The 14,689-nt window shown below is 31.9% G+C and overlaps 1 long non-coding RNA gene across 1 annotated transcript; it reads right to left on the reverse strand.

The window, feature by feature from the left end:
* Positions 1–3,939: 3,939 nt before the first annotated feature.
* Positions 3,940–4,960, reverse strand: LOC148782784 (uncharacterized). Its single transcript, XR_016050843.1, has 2 exons — positions 4,845–4,960; positions 3,940–4,411 (listed from the first exon to the last, which is right to left on the reverse strand). It is a non-coding gene; the product is annotated as an uncharacterized LOC148782784 (long non-coding RNA).
* Positions 4,961–14,689: the final 9,729 nt, after the last annotated feature.

The raw sequence follows: 14,689 nt of genomic DNA on the forward strand, positions 1-14,689 counted from the left end.
CAAAGAGCGGTGCAAGACGCAGCCCATCGAGTTGCATGAGGTGCGGCCCAACACGCAGTGTGGCGCACAGCCCAGCCTAAGGGGTATTTTGATATTTACGGTATATAATCTTCTAGGACCTCTAAATTTGCAATGGTACTAGGACTTGGGATTGGTTTTGGATAGTTTTAAGGCAATTAAACAGGGTCTAGGTTGTCTATGGCTCATTAGGATTTTTGTAGTCCTTAAGGCCTAGAATCAGGGTTTTCAGAAATTCCTTTATCGATAATTTCGATGGTTGTCTACAATTGTCCATCATGAATTCACTCCAAATTATCTCTCCCGTAAAAAAATGTATGCATTTATTACTCCATAACACTGTATTCCCAACTATTTTTACATTTTAATGAAATTTGCTCATAAAAAAACAAAAGGAAATTTTTTCAAAGGATATATGAAATTTCATCCGTTGCTTTGCCTGCTTCTGAAATTCATTAATGGTGTAAAAGAAATTAACTCTTTCGTCTTCTAGATTAATGATCATTTTTGTTTGTTTCCATTTTAGTATGGAAAAGCTTATATATGGTGCCTACCTAGTACTATAGAAATAAGCCGCATAGAAAAAACTCACTAAAAAAGGCTGTTCTGGGCCGAAAGACCCATCAATTGATTATCTTGACAGCAAGATATATTGATGTCCAAAAAAAATAAAAAAACAAAAAAAAAAAGATTTCAAGTCTTTTAAATACTGAATCTTATAAAGTATTAATGGAGTATCCATTTTTAAGATTTTCAAGTGTTCATAGATCTCTTCAATCTACACCATTTTTTTAAAAAATTTTCAAGTGTTCATAGATTTCTTCAATCTACACCTTTTTTAAGCTTTAAATTTCATAATTACATATGAGAATACACTTTCAGACTATTATAAAAATTTCTGACACTTCAACCACATCTTTCAGCATCATTCACGGTACAACTTGCTTTCATTGTTTAAGGAACCAACCTTATACAAACCTCACCTACTTAGTATTTTTGCATAATTTCTATTTGTTTTGCCTATCCAGTTGCCTCTTGTCTTATCTATTCTTGTCTTATCTATTCTTTCTGATGCATATCAAAATCAGGTAGATTCAATATTTTTCATTTTTATCAAATTTTTTAGACTTAATTATTTTTTTATTTTTTATAAATGTGTTTTTTATTTTTATTGGAGTTAATTTTTAAAACTAGGATTAATATGGGTTTTTTAGGTTTGCTTTGATAAAGTCTGTTTTCTTGAAGTGAATCCTTTCTATTAGTAAGGGTTGCTTACCTATAAAAGAGTCCATATGATAAAATACATTTTTCCTTTTCTTTTTTTTGAGTGGTGTTAGTTTTGGTCATTCTTAGGTTTGTCTAATAGATAAAATCGATACTTTTAAGATTAACATGAAGATAAGGCTTTAGAGGATATGGACGTGGCACTAAAAGGAGGGAGAGGAGGAGTTTTGGTGAAGTGCGGAATCTTTTATAAAAAGAATCTACATTGTAAACAGCGGATTAAGTTTTTTTCCGTGAATAAAAATAAGGGATAGTATATAATGAGACCATTTACCTTTATATGATGAGGTCACAATTCTTTAGAATCATTTGATGTGAAATTTAATTTGATAGCTTTAAAACCATTTGATGTGAAATTTAATTTGATAGTTTGGATGTGTCACAAAATTCAAATTTTTTTCTTTTGAAGTTTGAGTTTGGTCAATAAAATAATTGTAACCACCTTTCGTAGTTCTTATTCTTACACCTTATGTGAGTGTGTGGATGTGTGCCGATTCTATAAGTTAATAGGTTTATAGCCATAAAATAAGCAGAGTTTCAAAATGCATAGCTAGAAGTGATTTTCTTGGGCTGAAATTTTACATATCTTTGATTCAAGAATAAACAATTTCAAAAAAAAAAAAAAAAGACGGAAAGAAAGAAAGATTGATTTTGTGTTCTTGAAGGCCTATTCTTACCATCCACGGCTGACCCATGATTACAGAAAATGATTTATTTTCCCTCTTTTTTGTGGGAATTATTATTATTTTTAGTTTAATCACCTTGATAAGATTTTTATGTGTGCAAAATTTGAGGTCCAAAAGACCACTACTAAGTCCCTTATGCTACAATCTATTAGTTTATATTATCTTTTCCTACGTACATATCCGGTTGGTAGCTTCTTTTTATATATATGCACACACGGTTGGAAGTTTATATATGTAGAAAAATTTTATATAAGGTTACAACTTTAAAATGTAGAATTATAGATGCACCTCAAAAATCCATCGGAAAAGGTTGTTTTAATGTTGAAAAACTCTCTCATTGATCATTACGGCATCGAGATGCATGAATATGAAAGAAATATTTTTTTAGCCTCAAAAATACTGCATCTTGAAGCCTATTATCTAGACCGTCCATTTTTAAGATTTTTATATATTTATAGATCTACTTGATTTTAACTATTTTTGGAGTTTAAAATTTTATAATTAGATATAAAAATAAATTTTTAGATAATCCTAAGAATGTTTTGCACCAAAATTGCACATTATGATAAAATTTGGAGGTGCACCTTAATTGGATTGATTAAGGTTGCAACTTTACAGAAACCACAATATATATATATATATATATATATATATATATAGTAATGACACTATGAGATCCTCCTACACCCATGCAAGTAAGACCTCAAAGGATCCCCATTAAATTTTGACACAAATCTTTAGAAAAGTTATGAGATGAGTGTGAGATTTGGGTGAATAGGTTTATTGATAACTTTTCTAGAGATCTGTGTCAAAATTTAATGATGATCATTTTGGGTCCTACATAAATGGGTGTGGGAGGGTCTCATAGGATCATTACTATATATATATATATATATATATATATATATATATATATATATGCCAAATTTAATGGTGATCCTTTAGGGCCCTACACACATGGGTATGGGAGGGTCTCATAGGATCATTACTATATATATATATATATATATATATATATATATATATATATATATATATATATGGGAATGATATCATATTACCTTGCCATTATAATATAATGAAAATTCTAGAAAACCATGTATTTGACATTTGTATGATCCCAAAACATGCACAAACCTTCTATTCATCCCAACATTTTATCAAAAACAACCAAAATTCAATTTACACCTTAGATATAATCGAAATGAGTCCCCTCCAACAATGAATCTGGACTATTCATTTGGTGAATTTCATGATTTAGGCTTTAACAAACTCAAAATCATTTTGTCCTTCTTAACATTGTTCATCTAATGATAATAAAGCGATCTAATGAAATTGGAAAGGAAAACAAATCTTTCTAAGACCTAGATCTAAGCATCTTATCAAAATAGACGGCCTATGTTAATTGGGTTAAAAAAAAACCTTCTTGGTAGTGTTTTCAAATTTTTCTTTCTGCGATTTGCTCATTGGAATGAAAAGAATGTTTATTTAAAAAATTGAGGTCAAATAAATGGTACTAACATAGTTTTCGAAGATCGTTTCATTGTATTACTATACTATTCACCTGGGAGTCTAAAAATGATAAAAAAATTATCAATGAATTTTCTCATAATCCATATTTGTGCTTCTGTAGCTCATACGCAGGGACGTCATGTGGATGGAATCGTACATGAATTATTGAGGTTCACTTTTTTCCTGATGAACTTATGTGTTTCCCTCTTTTTCTGAAAAGCCTAAGCTACCTTGTTCTAGATCTAAGTCATTGGTGCCCTTTGTCCTGGCAATTCTCTGAAGTCTGCTTCCTTACTGATTTATTATCTTCTCTTTCATGGAAAAATCCAAAACATGCACATAAAGCAGCCTTCTTATAGCTGGAAAAAGGCATAGCATTTTTTTCATTTTAGGCGTTCATCTAATTGGATTGGAAGCCGGGACAATTGAATCAACTTGGGCCACAAAAACAAAAAAAGTTCCAATATTTAGTCTCTCTCTATGGGACAATTCAATCAACTTGAGCCACAAAAAGGAAAAGATTTTCAATATTTGATCTCTCTTTCATTTCTACTTTCTCTGAGAATGGAACTCCAATAAGGAAGTCATCTTGATGCAGATCCATAGGGTGGTGATTCTTACTGCCACATTACAGACAAGATGCCGAATGACTCAGAAAAAGCCATTTCCTTTCACCTCAGGTTGGTATGTCGAGCGTGACGTGCCTAAATGTAGATCACCAGTGATCATTAAAGTGATCTCCCCCGTCCCCCACTTGTCCTGCTCTGGGTGTAGTTTGATTTTTCTTGTTTTCTTGCATTATGAGCTTCTCTTTCTCTCCACTTGGATTTCCTTTTCCTGTCCTGGCTGTATAGTTTTATTTTGCTTCTTTTCTTCTCTTATGAGCTGCTGCTTCCATATTGTTAATGAAACTGCACATGGTCACACATACACACAAAGAATCCTCAACTGACTGGGGGGGGGGGGGGGGGGGGGGGGCTTGTGTGTATGTGTGAGTGTTTTTTTGTTTGTGCGTGTGCGGCACTAAGTCCATGTGTGTTTTTGTGAGTGTGTTTATGTGTGTGCATGTGCGTGATGTATGTGTGCGTGTGAGAGAGATGTATCCTCTCTGACTTATGATAGATATGCAGTACTGTCTATCTCTCTCTCAGTTTTTTCATGTTTCTTTGTGGGTAAATAGGGGAGTAAATCAGCCCCCACATGCATAGTGGTGTTTCCACTTAATCCAGTTCCTTTTCAAATCTTGTTTTTTTCTCAAGTGTGCGTACGAGGTGTCTTTACAGTAGCAGGGACTACCCTACTATGTCTTGTGGGACTCTGCCCTCTATGTTTCTACTGATTTACCTGTTATAGTGATGGGTTCTCTCTGTTGCTGATGTAGATTTGTAGTGATGGCTTCTTACTTCTCATTGCTGTGTTTTCTTCTTCTAAATTTGATGTGTCTCTCTTTTGTTTTTTCTGATAGAAATTACATAATTTTATTCAATATAGATAAAAGCAAGCAAAATATCCAACAAATAAAAACAATAAGCAGAGGAAAAATCAAAATACTATCACCAAAACTCCCTAAATAGTCAATTCTTCTGCCTCTTCATTTACCTCCCTATATACAGCCACAAATGATGGCGCCACCGGTTAGCAAATATCTTGAATCTCAAATCTTATATATCTTAAATACTAATACTTTTTGTTCATTCATGCCCATTTGATAGCATTCAAGGAGTCTCCTGTAATAATCAGTGTACCCATTTGTCTTGCATGAATAATTCTCCGACCTTTTAGAATTGCTCTCATTTTAGGTTTTTTAGTTGTAACTTGATTGCATGGACATGAATACACCCATGGTGTGGGAGTAGTATGAGAAGCGAATTGTTGAGTATTTGTGGCCATTAAAGACCTTATGAGAGCATGTAAACAATTTTTCATATAGTAGAATAAAGAACTCCAGGGGGAGTATGATCTAGTGGGACCAAAATTGGCTATGATGTTTGTCGAGACTCAAACTAAGCTTAACGAGTTAGGCCAATAGAATAACGAAACCCTAAATACCTGGGCATAGAGCACAACCGATTAGAGTTAACAGGGTTATCCCTCGATGAGGTTGAAGTTACCCATGGTAGTGAGCCAAGGGACTGTGTCAACCTTGTGTGTGATGGTAAGCTTATAGGGACGAGGGCCAAAGCCTCATCTTAAATCTTCACACAGTGTGTACATATGATCGCCGTATCGAAAAAGCAAATCATCATTGAAGGTGATGCGTGTAAATGTTTGAGAGATGAACCCAATATGTACCATAGAGTTGTGTGTGCACCAGGTCAATTGGACCTTGGACTTATCCTTAAGTAGGAACTTGTAACCTATAGACTAGGATTACATTCCCTTACCTATTTATTTGACTTTGATAGCCCAATCATGAACTCTTGCCATGGTCTGTGGGTCATGGGAACTGCTGGGTCAATTTGAGAAAGTGGATGTGGATTATAGTTCATAGTAGAAGATGAAGTGCTTCAGAAAAATTAATATTTCCTTAACATAGTTGGATCCTATTTATTTTGATCTTAACTGATTTGTTGATTGATAGAATGAATTTTTAGAAGACTTTAGATATTTTATTTTCTCAAAATAGATTTATAAATAGTGTAAAACTGAATTTTTCAGTATGTTAAATATTCAGAGAGAAAAATAAAATAATTAACATTTTTAAAAAATTATTTACATATTTTAAAATCATAAAATATATGGAGGCGCATCATGAGCAATGGGGCCCACCATACAAACACATGTGGGTGGTGCATGGGGCTTACATAAGGCCCCATTAGAGGCATGCCCTACTAATTGCGCACTCTTTCATATTTTGTGTTGAGGCCACCAAGGCACTCAATTAAGATAAATCAAAATAGAAAATTTTGAAAATTAAATAGAGTTAATTTTCAAATTAGGGCATGTATAAGAGATTTGTTAAAGAGATAGGAAAGTACAATATATTTTTCATAGCAATTTTATTTGATGAGATTAGGTTTAGAAAGGTGAAGCATAAAGTTATAGCACGTTCTTTTTAAGGATTGCAAGGCTAAGATCTCTCACACCACAAATCTCTTATGACCAATGGTTTAGATCTATCCGCCATAAAGATGGCTAATCCTAAGAAATAATAACTCTAGAGAAAGTCTATAAATAGCCTCTATAGGGAGACCTTTTCTCTACACATCTCACATCTCTCTCCCTCACAAGGTGGCAGGCCGCCCTCCCTCTATCTCTCTCTCATGTCTACGCCTCTCATATCTCTTATAAAATATTTTGAGAAGAGAAAATTAGTAGTATTTTAGTATTATAAAATACTATAGTATTTTTTAAAATAATATAACTACTTGTATTGTTTTTTTAAGTTTTTAAATAAATAGAGAGAACGTATGGATTTTAGTCCAACGTTGAAAAGTAGTGTACAAAAAGAATGGTATTAATATAGAAACACTCTCATGCCTTTATATTCACATAACAAATGAGAGAGAGTGGGCAATTATGCAAAACATGTAAAGTGTGTAATACCTACGCCCACGTATATGTGCGTGCATGGGTGCAAGGGCGTTTGATAGCTCACTTTGCATTTCGAATGCTCACATCAACGCAAAGGCGAGCCATTGCACAAGATTTTTACGAGATGCGATCCATAAAGCTCCATCGGATGACTTCCAATTCATACAACGGCTATGAAACTAGCCGTTGAATCAATATGAGCGTGTGAATGGTTCCTCTTGGTGGTTCCAACAATTAATAACCATTAGATTGTTGGAAACCTAACTGTCACATGGCATTGTAAACCGTCACATTAATAGCCACTTCTAAACGTCTCTTCACACTCTATTAGTGGTATTTTTACTAACCCATATTCCACCTTTTCACTAACTCCATTTTTTTTCTCCCCAAACAATTAATTACTATTTTTTTTATCTATGATCAAAATTGAGCCCATTTCCTCTCTCTAAAACTCTAACAACTCTGGTGCTTAGTAGATTGGTCTATATAGTGTAAAAAAAGACAAATATTTTGAGTGACTTTTTGTTTCTAATATCCCAAAGATGGATTTGTCGGGGTTACCTTTAGCACATTGTTATTTTACAGTAATTGAAAAAATTGACTGTAAATAGAAAAGTCCATTTTCTTTAATTGTTTCTGTCATCTTGTTTTTCGTTATATATTCCAGCCCCCATGTCACCCACCTTAAATTTCCAACAATCAAGCCTAAAATTTTTGGGTAAAATAATAGAAGCAAGAGTGAATTCTATCAAAGTGTTGAACCAAGATTTTGTACAGCTTAATCAGACAAATTTCAAAAGGTGGCAACAAAAGCTTATGTTTTTGTCGATTGCACTTAAGATGCCATATGTAATTATTAAAAATATGTTGGAGATGTCATCACCAAATGAAGAGGAGGTTCTAATTATTCAAATATCAGCATAAATGGATGGAAGATGATTATATTTGCAAGGGTCATATTCTCAAAGCACTTACCAATCCAATCTATGACATGCATTGCTCAGTGGCATTAGTGAGGGAACTTTGAAATCTAATGGATATAAAATATTAGAAGGAGAAATCAGGTAACCAACACTTTCGTATTTCAAATTATTTGGAGTTTAATATTACTAACAATAAGGCAATACTCAACCAAGTGCATGAGTAGCAACTTGTTGTAAGTAAACTCAAAGCTTTTGGTATTGAACTTTGTGAAGCATTTCAAGTAGGGATTATTATACATAAGTTACCCCCTCTTAGAAAGATTACCAAAAGAAGATGAAGCATAAAAAGGTTGATGTTCATTTAGTACAAATTCAATGATCTCTTTTGCATAGAGGAAGAGAGTAGGATTCAGGAAAAAAAGGAAGAACAGATGGAATATAATTCCAAGCTAATCTTATAGAGCAAAAGTCTCAAGACATGGCTTAAAACAATAAAGTGACATTCTGTTCTCAAAATCAAAAGGACCCTAAGAGTAAAAAAATCAAAAAGAAGAAGGGTTTGTGCTTCATCTTTGAAAAAGCTTGTCACTATTCAAAGGAATGCCAACTTTGTAAAAAGCTTCAAAAACCTCAAAGTCAACTTAACAATTGATGTGAATTTAGTAGCACTAGCATTAAAATTTATATGGTTGATAAAGGGGAAGGTTGGTGAGCAGACATTGGCTCTACAATCCATGTGGCCAACAATTAGAAGCTTTTTAAGACATATGAACCTTAGGGAGAGGGGAATTCAATTCAATTGGGGACTTAGACACTTACACAAAAATGCATGGCTAAAGCATATTTGAATTGAAATTTAATTCGGGAAAAATATTGACTTTAGAAAATGTGCACCATATATCAGACATGAGAAGAAACTTGATGTTGGGATCTTTGTTGAATAATATGGATTCAAAATGATTATTGGATCTGACAAAATCATTTTTACCAAACATTGTATCTCTTTGGGGAAGGGATATTCTTGTAATGGAATGTTTAAATTAATGATATAAAGTATAATTCTATTTACTTTGTGAGTTCTTTTAATTTAAGACATGTTATATTAAGACATTTAAAACTTTGTTGCATTAAAATCCATGGTTAAATTAGGTCTTATATCTGATAGTGGCGATGTATCTAGTGTTAAGTGTGAATCTTGTGTGTAAGAAAAAATAATGAGAAAACACTTTCCTTCAGTGGAAAGGAATATTGAATTATTAAAGCTCGTACATAGTGATATATATTACTTGAATAACATACTCACAAGAGGTACATAAGAAGTAATGAATTTTTCGCTTTGTACTTATGTTATATTTGTTAAAACATAAAGATGAAGCTTTTGAATAATTTAATATTTTTAAAGTTGAAGATGAACCAACTTAATAATAACATAAAATTTTTAAGGAGAGATGGGAGCGGAGAATACTTGTCTAATAAATTCATTAGGTTTTTTGAAAGAACGGTATAATTCATTAAGTCACTACTCCATATAGCCCTTAACAAAATAGTTTAGTAGAAAGAAAACTAGAACATTTGTAGAGAGAGCTAATTCCATGTTAATAAATTCAGGTTTATCTTTAAATTTATGTGATGAAGCTTTATTTTTTGCTTGTGTAATAATTAATAGATTCAATATAAAAAAGTCAACACCCCGTATGAGTTATAGTTTAATCAAAACCTCCATTAAACTTTCTCAGATTATGGGGATGTCTAATACATATGAGACTCCTTGATCTTAAAAGACATAAGCTTGGACCTAAAACCACTAGGTGTGTATTCATATGATATACTCAAAATAGTAAAACATATAGGTTTTTAAAACTTAGTACTAATTCTATAATAGAATCAAGAGATGCAAGGTTCTTTGAGAATTTAATACATAATATTCTACCAACTAGTGAAGAAAAACTTAAAAATCAAATTACCTATATTGAACCTATAGAAAATAACAAAGAGGTAATAGAACCTAGAAGGAGTAAAAGAGAAAGAGCAGATCTAAAATGTAATTTTGGCCCAAATTTCTATCTAGCATATATGAGACTCCCTGATCTTAAAAAGACATAAACTTGGACCTAGAACCACTAAGTGTGTATTCATAGGATATACTCAAAATAGTAAAACATTAGGTTCTTAGAACTTAGTACTAATACTATAATAGCATCAAGAGATGCAGAGTTCTTTGAGAATTTAATACATAAAAATAAACTTGAAAATGCTAATATTCTACCAACAGGTGAAGAAAAAAAATTAAAAATCAAAATACTTATAGTGAACCCATAGAAAATAATGAATAGGTAATAGGACTTAGAAAGATTAAAAGAGCAAGAGGAGATCCAAAACATAATTTTGGCCCAAATTTCTATACTCACCTAGTTGAAGCAAATCAAATTAAAGTATTAACTAAGTACCTATTGCTTCAAATCTGGAGGAAGCCCTTCTTCCATAGGTGAAGCTTTGGCATATCATGATGCAACATTTTGGAGAGATGCCATTAACAATGAAATAGACTTCGTACTTGCTAATAAACCTTAGAAATTGGTGGACCTACCAACAGGTTCTAAACCAATATGATATAAATGGATCTTCAAAAGAAAATTTAATGCAGATGGGTCAATTAATGAGTATAAGGCTAAAGTACGAGCCAAAGGTTTCAAACAAAAAGATGGTACAGACTATTTTGACATATATGCCCTAGTGGCAAGGATATTTACTATACAATTGCTTTTAGCAATAGTATTGATTTGCAATCTAATCAATTTACCGAATAGATGTAAAAATTGCATTTCTAAATGTTGATCTAAATGAAGAAATTTTACAGGAAAAACCCAAAGGGATGCCTGGTCATGAAAATAAAGTTTGTGAATTGATAAAATTTCTTTACGAACTAACGTAGGCACCAAAGCAACTACATAAGAATTGTATTCATTTCAAATGGTTTTAAAAGGAATGAGGTAGATAAATGTGTATATAGTGAAGTAGTTAACTCTATATATGTCATCATATTCTATATGTAGACGATATATTAATGTTTGGCCCTAACTTAAAAATGGTAGAGGAAACTAAATATTTCCTCGCATCTAACTTTAATATGAAAGATTTGGGAGAGGCTAATGTGATACTAGGTATTGAAGTAGTGAGAAAATAAAATAAATTAATACTAACTCAATTTCACTACATTGAGAAAATACATAATAGGTTTGAGCATGCTGATAGTATTGGTGGTATAAGATCAATGGGCTAGAAATGCAATCTTTTGAAATGAAAACTTAAGTTAGGCTTATAATTGATAATATAAGTTACTTTTATATTTATATCATAAAGATGGATTTGATCTTGATCCTTGATGCCTTTGATCAATGACACATGAAAGGCTTTTATCCAAGTCACTCATCCATATCTTATCACCATGATCAATGGATGAGCTGTTAACACCCTTCACTCCTTAAAACCTAAGTTTATAGTATTTTACCTTGAAGTTCTTAGCTCCATATTTTATTTCTCATTAAGTCCAAATTCATGTTTACATTTATGCCCATAGTTTTTGAATAATTTGTGAGAGTCAATAAGATACAAGAACATGGACATAAAGATAATATGAGTCATCCGCACATGTGAATAAAATATCTTATGACACCAATAGGATTTTAACAATACTTTAGTTTCACATAGGTCAAGCTTATAAAGTGGTGCCACATAAGATATACCCACATGCTACGAAATCATATGTGGATAATAAATAGAATTAAATTAATTATCAAAACCCTATGACTTCACACATACCAAAAATGGTAAATATGAGCAAAAAAAAAAAATGTGACTTAAATCAAACTTAAGTCAACAATATATAACACTTTAAATAACAAGATAACATGTTATAACATAATACCAATAAAAGAATTAATGAAAAATAGGTCCCGACATGGATATGACATCAGCATGATGTCATCCAAGAGTGGAGAGGTGGGGGTGCCACATTGCATCCCTACAGCCACTTGGGATCCATGTGGCATTCCCATAGGATGTCTGTGTTTGGTATTTATGTCATATAAATTTGAAAACCACATTTTTTATTGTTTAAGAAAAACTAAAAAAATTCTTCAAAAATCCAAAAAATTCTCTAAATATCACACAATTACTATAATATCACACAATTAATCATTGAAAATTCAAAAGTCTATCAAAGAGATGCCTCACAACTCTAACAAGTGACATGTCTCTAAATAACTGTAAACTTCTCACTGTGGCACTATAAATAAAAACAAAAATACTTATAATGCATTAGAAGAAAATGGTCAATGGGTTTATAAAATGATCAATTTTCAAATAAGAGATCAAACACTCCTTTCAATTTTTATTTACAAATCATTCTTATTCAATGCCTCTTCCAATTTCCTCATAAGTGAAACTAATTTGAGATATAAGTGTTTTCAAAATCAATACCAAGGTTTTCTATTTGATGATGGTTTTACTACTTAGACGTACTAAATTTGCTCCCACTAAAACCAACAAGGTTGTCTTTCAAAATAACTTGAATTTATGTCTTGGAAACAATTTACTTTTAAGAGAAAATTCAAATGTTTCAAAAAGAACTTTATTCAAAGATTGATGACTGTGAGATACTCCAAACTATTATGATACACAGTTATATGGTCATGCCATAAAGTTAAAAGAACATCTTTAAGGGTGATCTTCCAAAATGGAAGAAGTATGGAGTTTAGCATAGTCATAGCTCTTTAATAGGAAGATAATACAAAGTAGCAATATACAAAATGGGGTGGAATCCTCTTTATGGTTTCTAAAATCATCTTATGCTAAAAAATTTTAAATATAGAAATCATCGTTCAGAAGAACAAGTGTTTAAGATAAAATCTCTTTCATCACATTTTCTTAATTATTACAATCTATACTCAAGATACATTTTGGATCGATTGATCTCAATTTCCAAAATAGTGAAAAATATGCTACTATAAAGGAAAATATTATCTCATACATGAAAATCCTTTTTCATGACCATTGAGTCTAATGTGCCATGTAATAATCATCATATGTCATTCATAACATAATACCACATTCACTTATTCACATGATAATTATGGCGGGATCGTGCTTTACTAAGTGTTCACAATATGATAATACAATGCATCACATTATCTCATCATTTAGAAATACTCAAGTAAAGAAGCATGTAGCTTGAGGCACCATAAGGACTAGTCAATATCATATTCATGATACATCTCATGAGTTCTCAAATCATAAATTAACTCACAAATAATAAACATTTCTCATATCTCATAATTCACAAGCAATCACAAGTACAATCCTTACACATGACATATATATTGAATTAGTCATATCTATAGGATCGGTAATTCGAATCATAGATCATATATCTAGAATCAAATTACTTAAGCATATGTCATATATCTTAAGCTTATATAAGAATGGACACAAGCATTCAAAATCTCAATATGTAAGTATCGGCCTAATTCAAGTTTATCGATTATGTGACAAGTCCAAGCCTTCCAATTATTAAACTCATATAATACACCAAGATATTCTACCAATAATTGATCACATAATATCATAAAACCAAAGTGGTTGTTCTATAATAAATGAATTCTCAATATATTAAAATCATGCTCATAAGTAGAAAGAAGTCGTACTTTATGGTTTTAAAGTGACCAAGTCATAATGTGCCAATACGTTTGTCTTCGATCTGTGATTTGGTTTCACCATTTATTTCTCTCTTTGTAACTATGATCATTGTCTCATCCATTCACATGTATCTTTAATCTTGTTGTCAACTTCATCACACACTATCCAAGACTAGCCCGGATCTAGACCAAGACTCAAGTATTGGATATTAAAACTTAACACTCACGATTCGGTGGAGTTTATATAACCCACCCACTGATCTAAAACATCCTAAGAACTCACAAGGACTTTCAACAACTTATACTTCATAGTGAGATTACAAAAATATAAAATACCCATGCCCTTCTCACACATTGGATATAGGAAATAATGCTTTTCTGGTATTTCAAGATGACTACGATCCGATTCAATGGACATAACTTTAAATTTACACATCATTTAATCATGGGACTTATTCTCAGATAAAATAAATTTAAAATGAGACAACTTGCATTTAGAAAGTAGCATTGAATAATGACCCGAAATGGATCAAACAACATGATTCTCAAAGGGTCAATTTCTGCTTTGTGTAGCAAAAATTACAGTATGATACCCCTCAAGTAAATGACCATAATTTTCTAAATATGGGAAATTATCGTATCAGCCCAAGACTACATTTAAAGTAGACTCGATTCTTCAAAAGTACAAAGTGGTCCTAACTCATTCCCATAAGTTTTGATTCATCAAAACCCCCACTAAAAAAGGTATAAAGTTTTTGAAAATGTCTTTCTCAGATCTGGCACACTTTAATAAACGATCAATAACTTTCAAAATATACACAATATGATCATGATAGTTTATCCATATGAAAATGCACTCAATAACACAAAATACTACCAAATATTATTCTCTTATATAAAGTATTGGATGCCCTACCATTCTCTCACAAATATATAACAGTTCTGAAAAATATTCATTCACAGTTCTCATGTCAATGACACTATCAATTCTCAAATTCAAAGCATATACATCATGGCAATCATGATCAAGTGTTTATGC

Source organism: Amborella trichopoda, chromosome 3, assembly GCF_054954075.1.
Source record: "Amborella trichopoda isolate Santa Cruz 75 chromosome 3, AtrichopodaSantaCruz75HAP2 v2.0, whole genome shotgun sequence".
Taxonomy (NCBI): domain Eukaryota; kingdom Viridiplantae; phylum Streptophyta; class Magnoliopsida; order Amborellales; family Amborellaceae; genus Amborella; species Amborella trichopoda.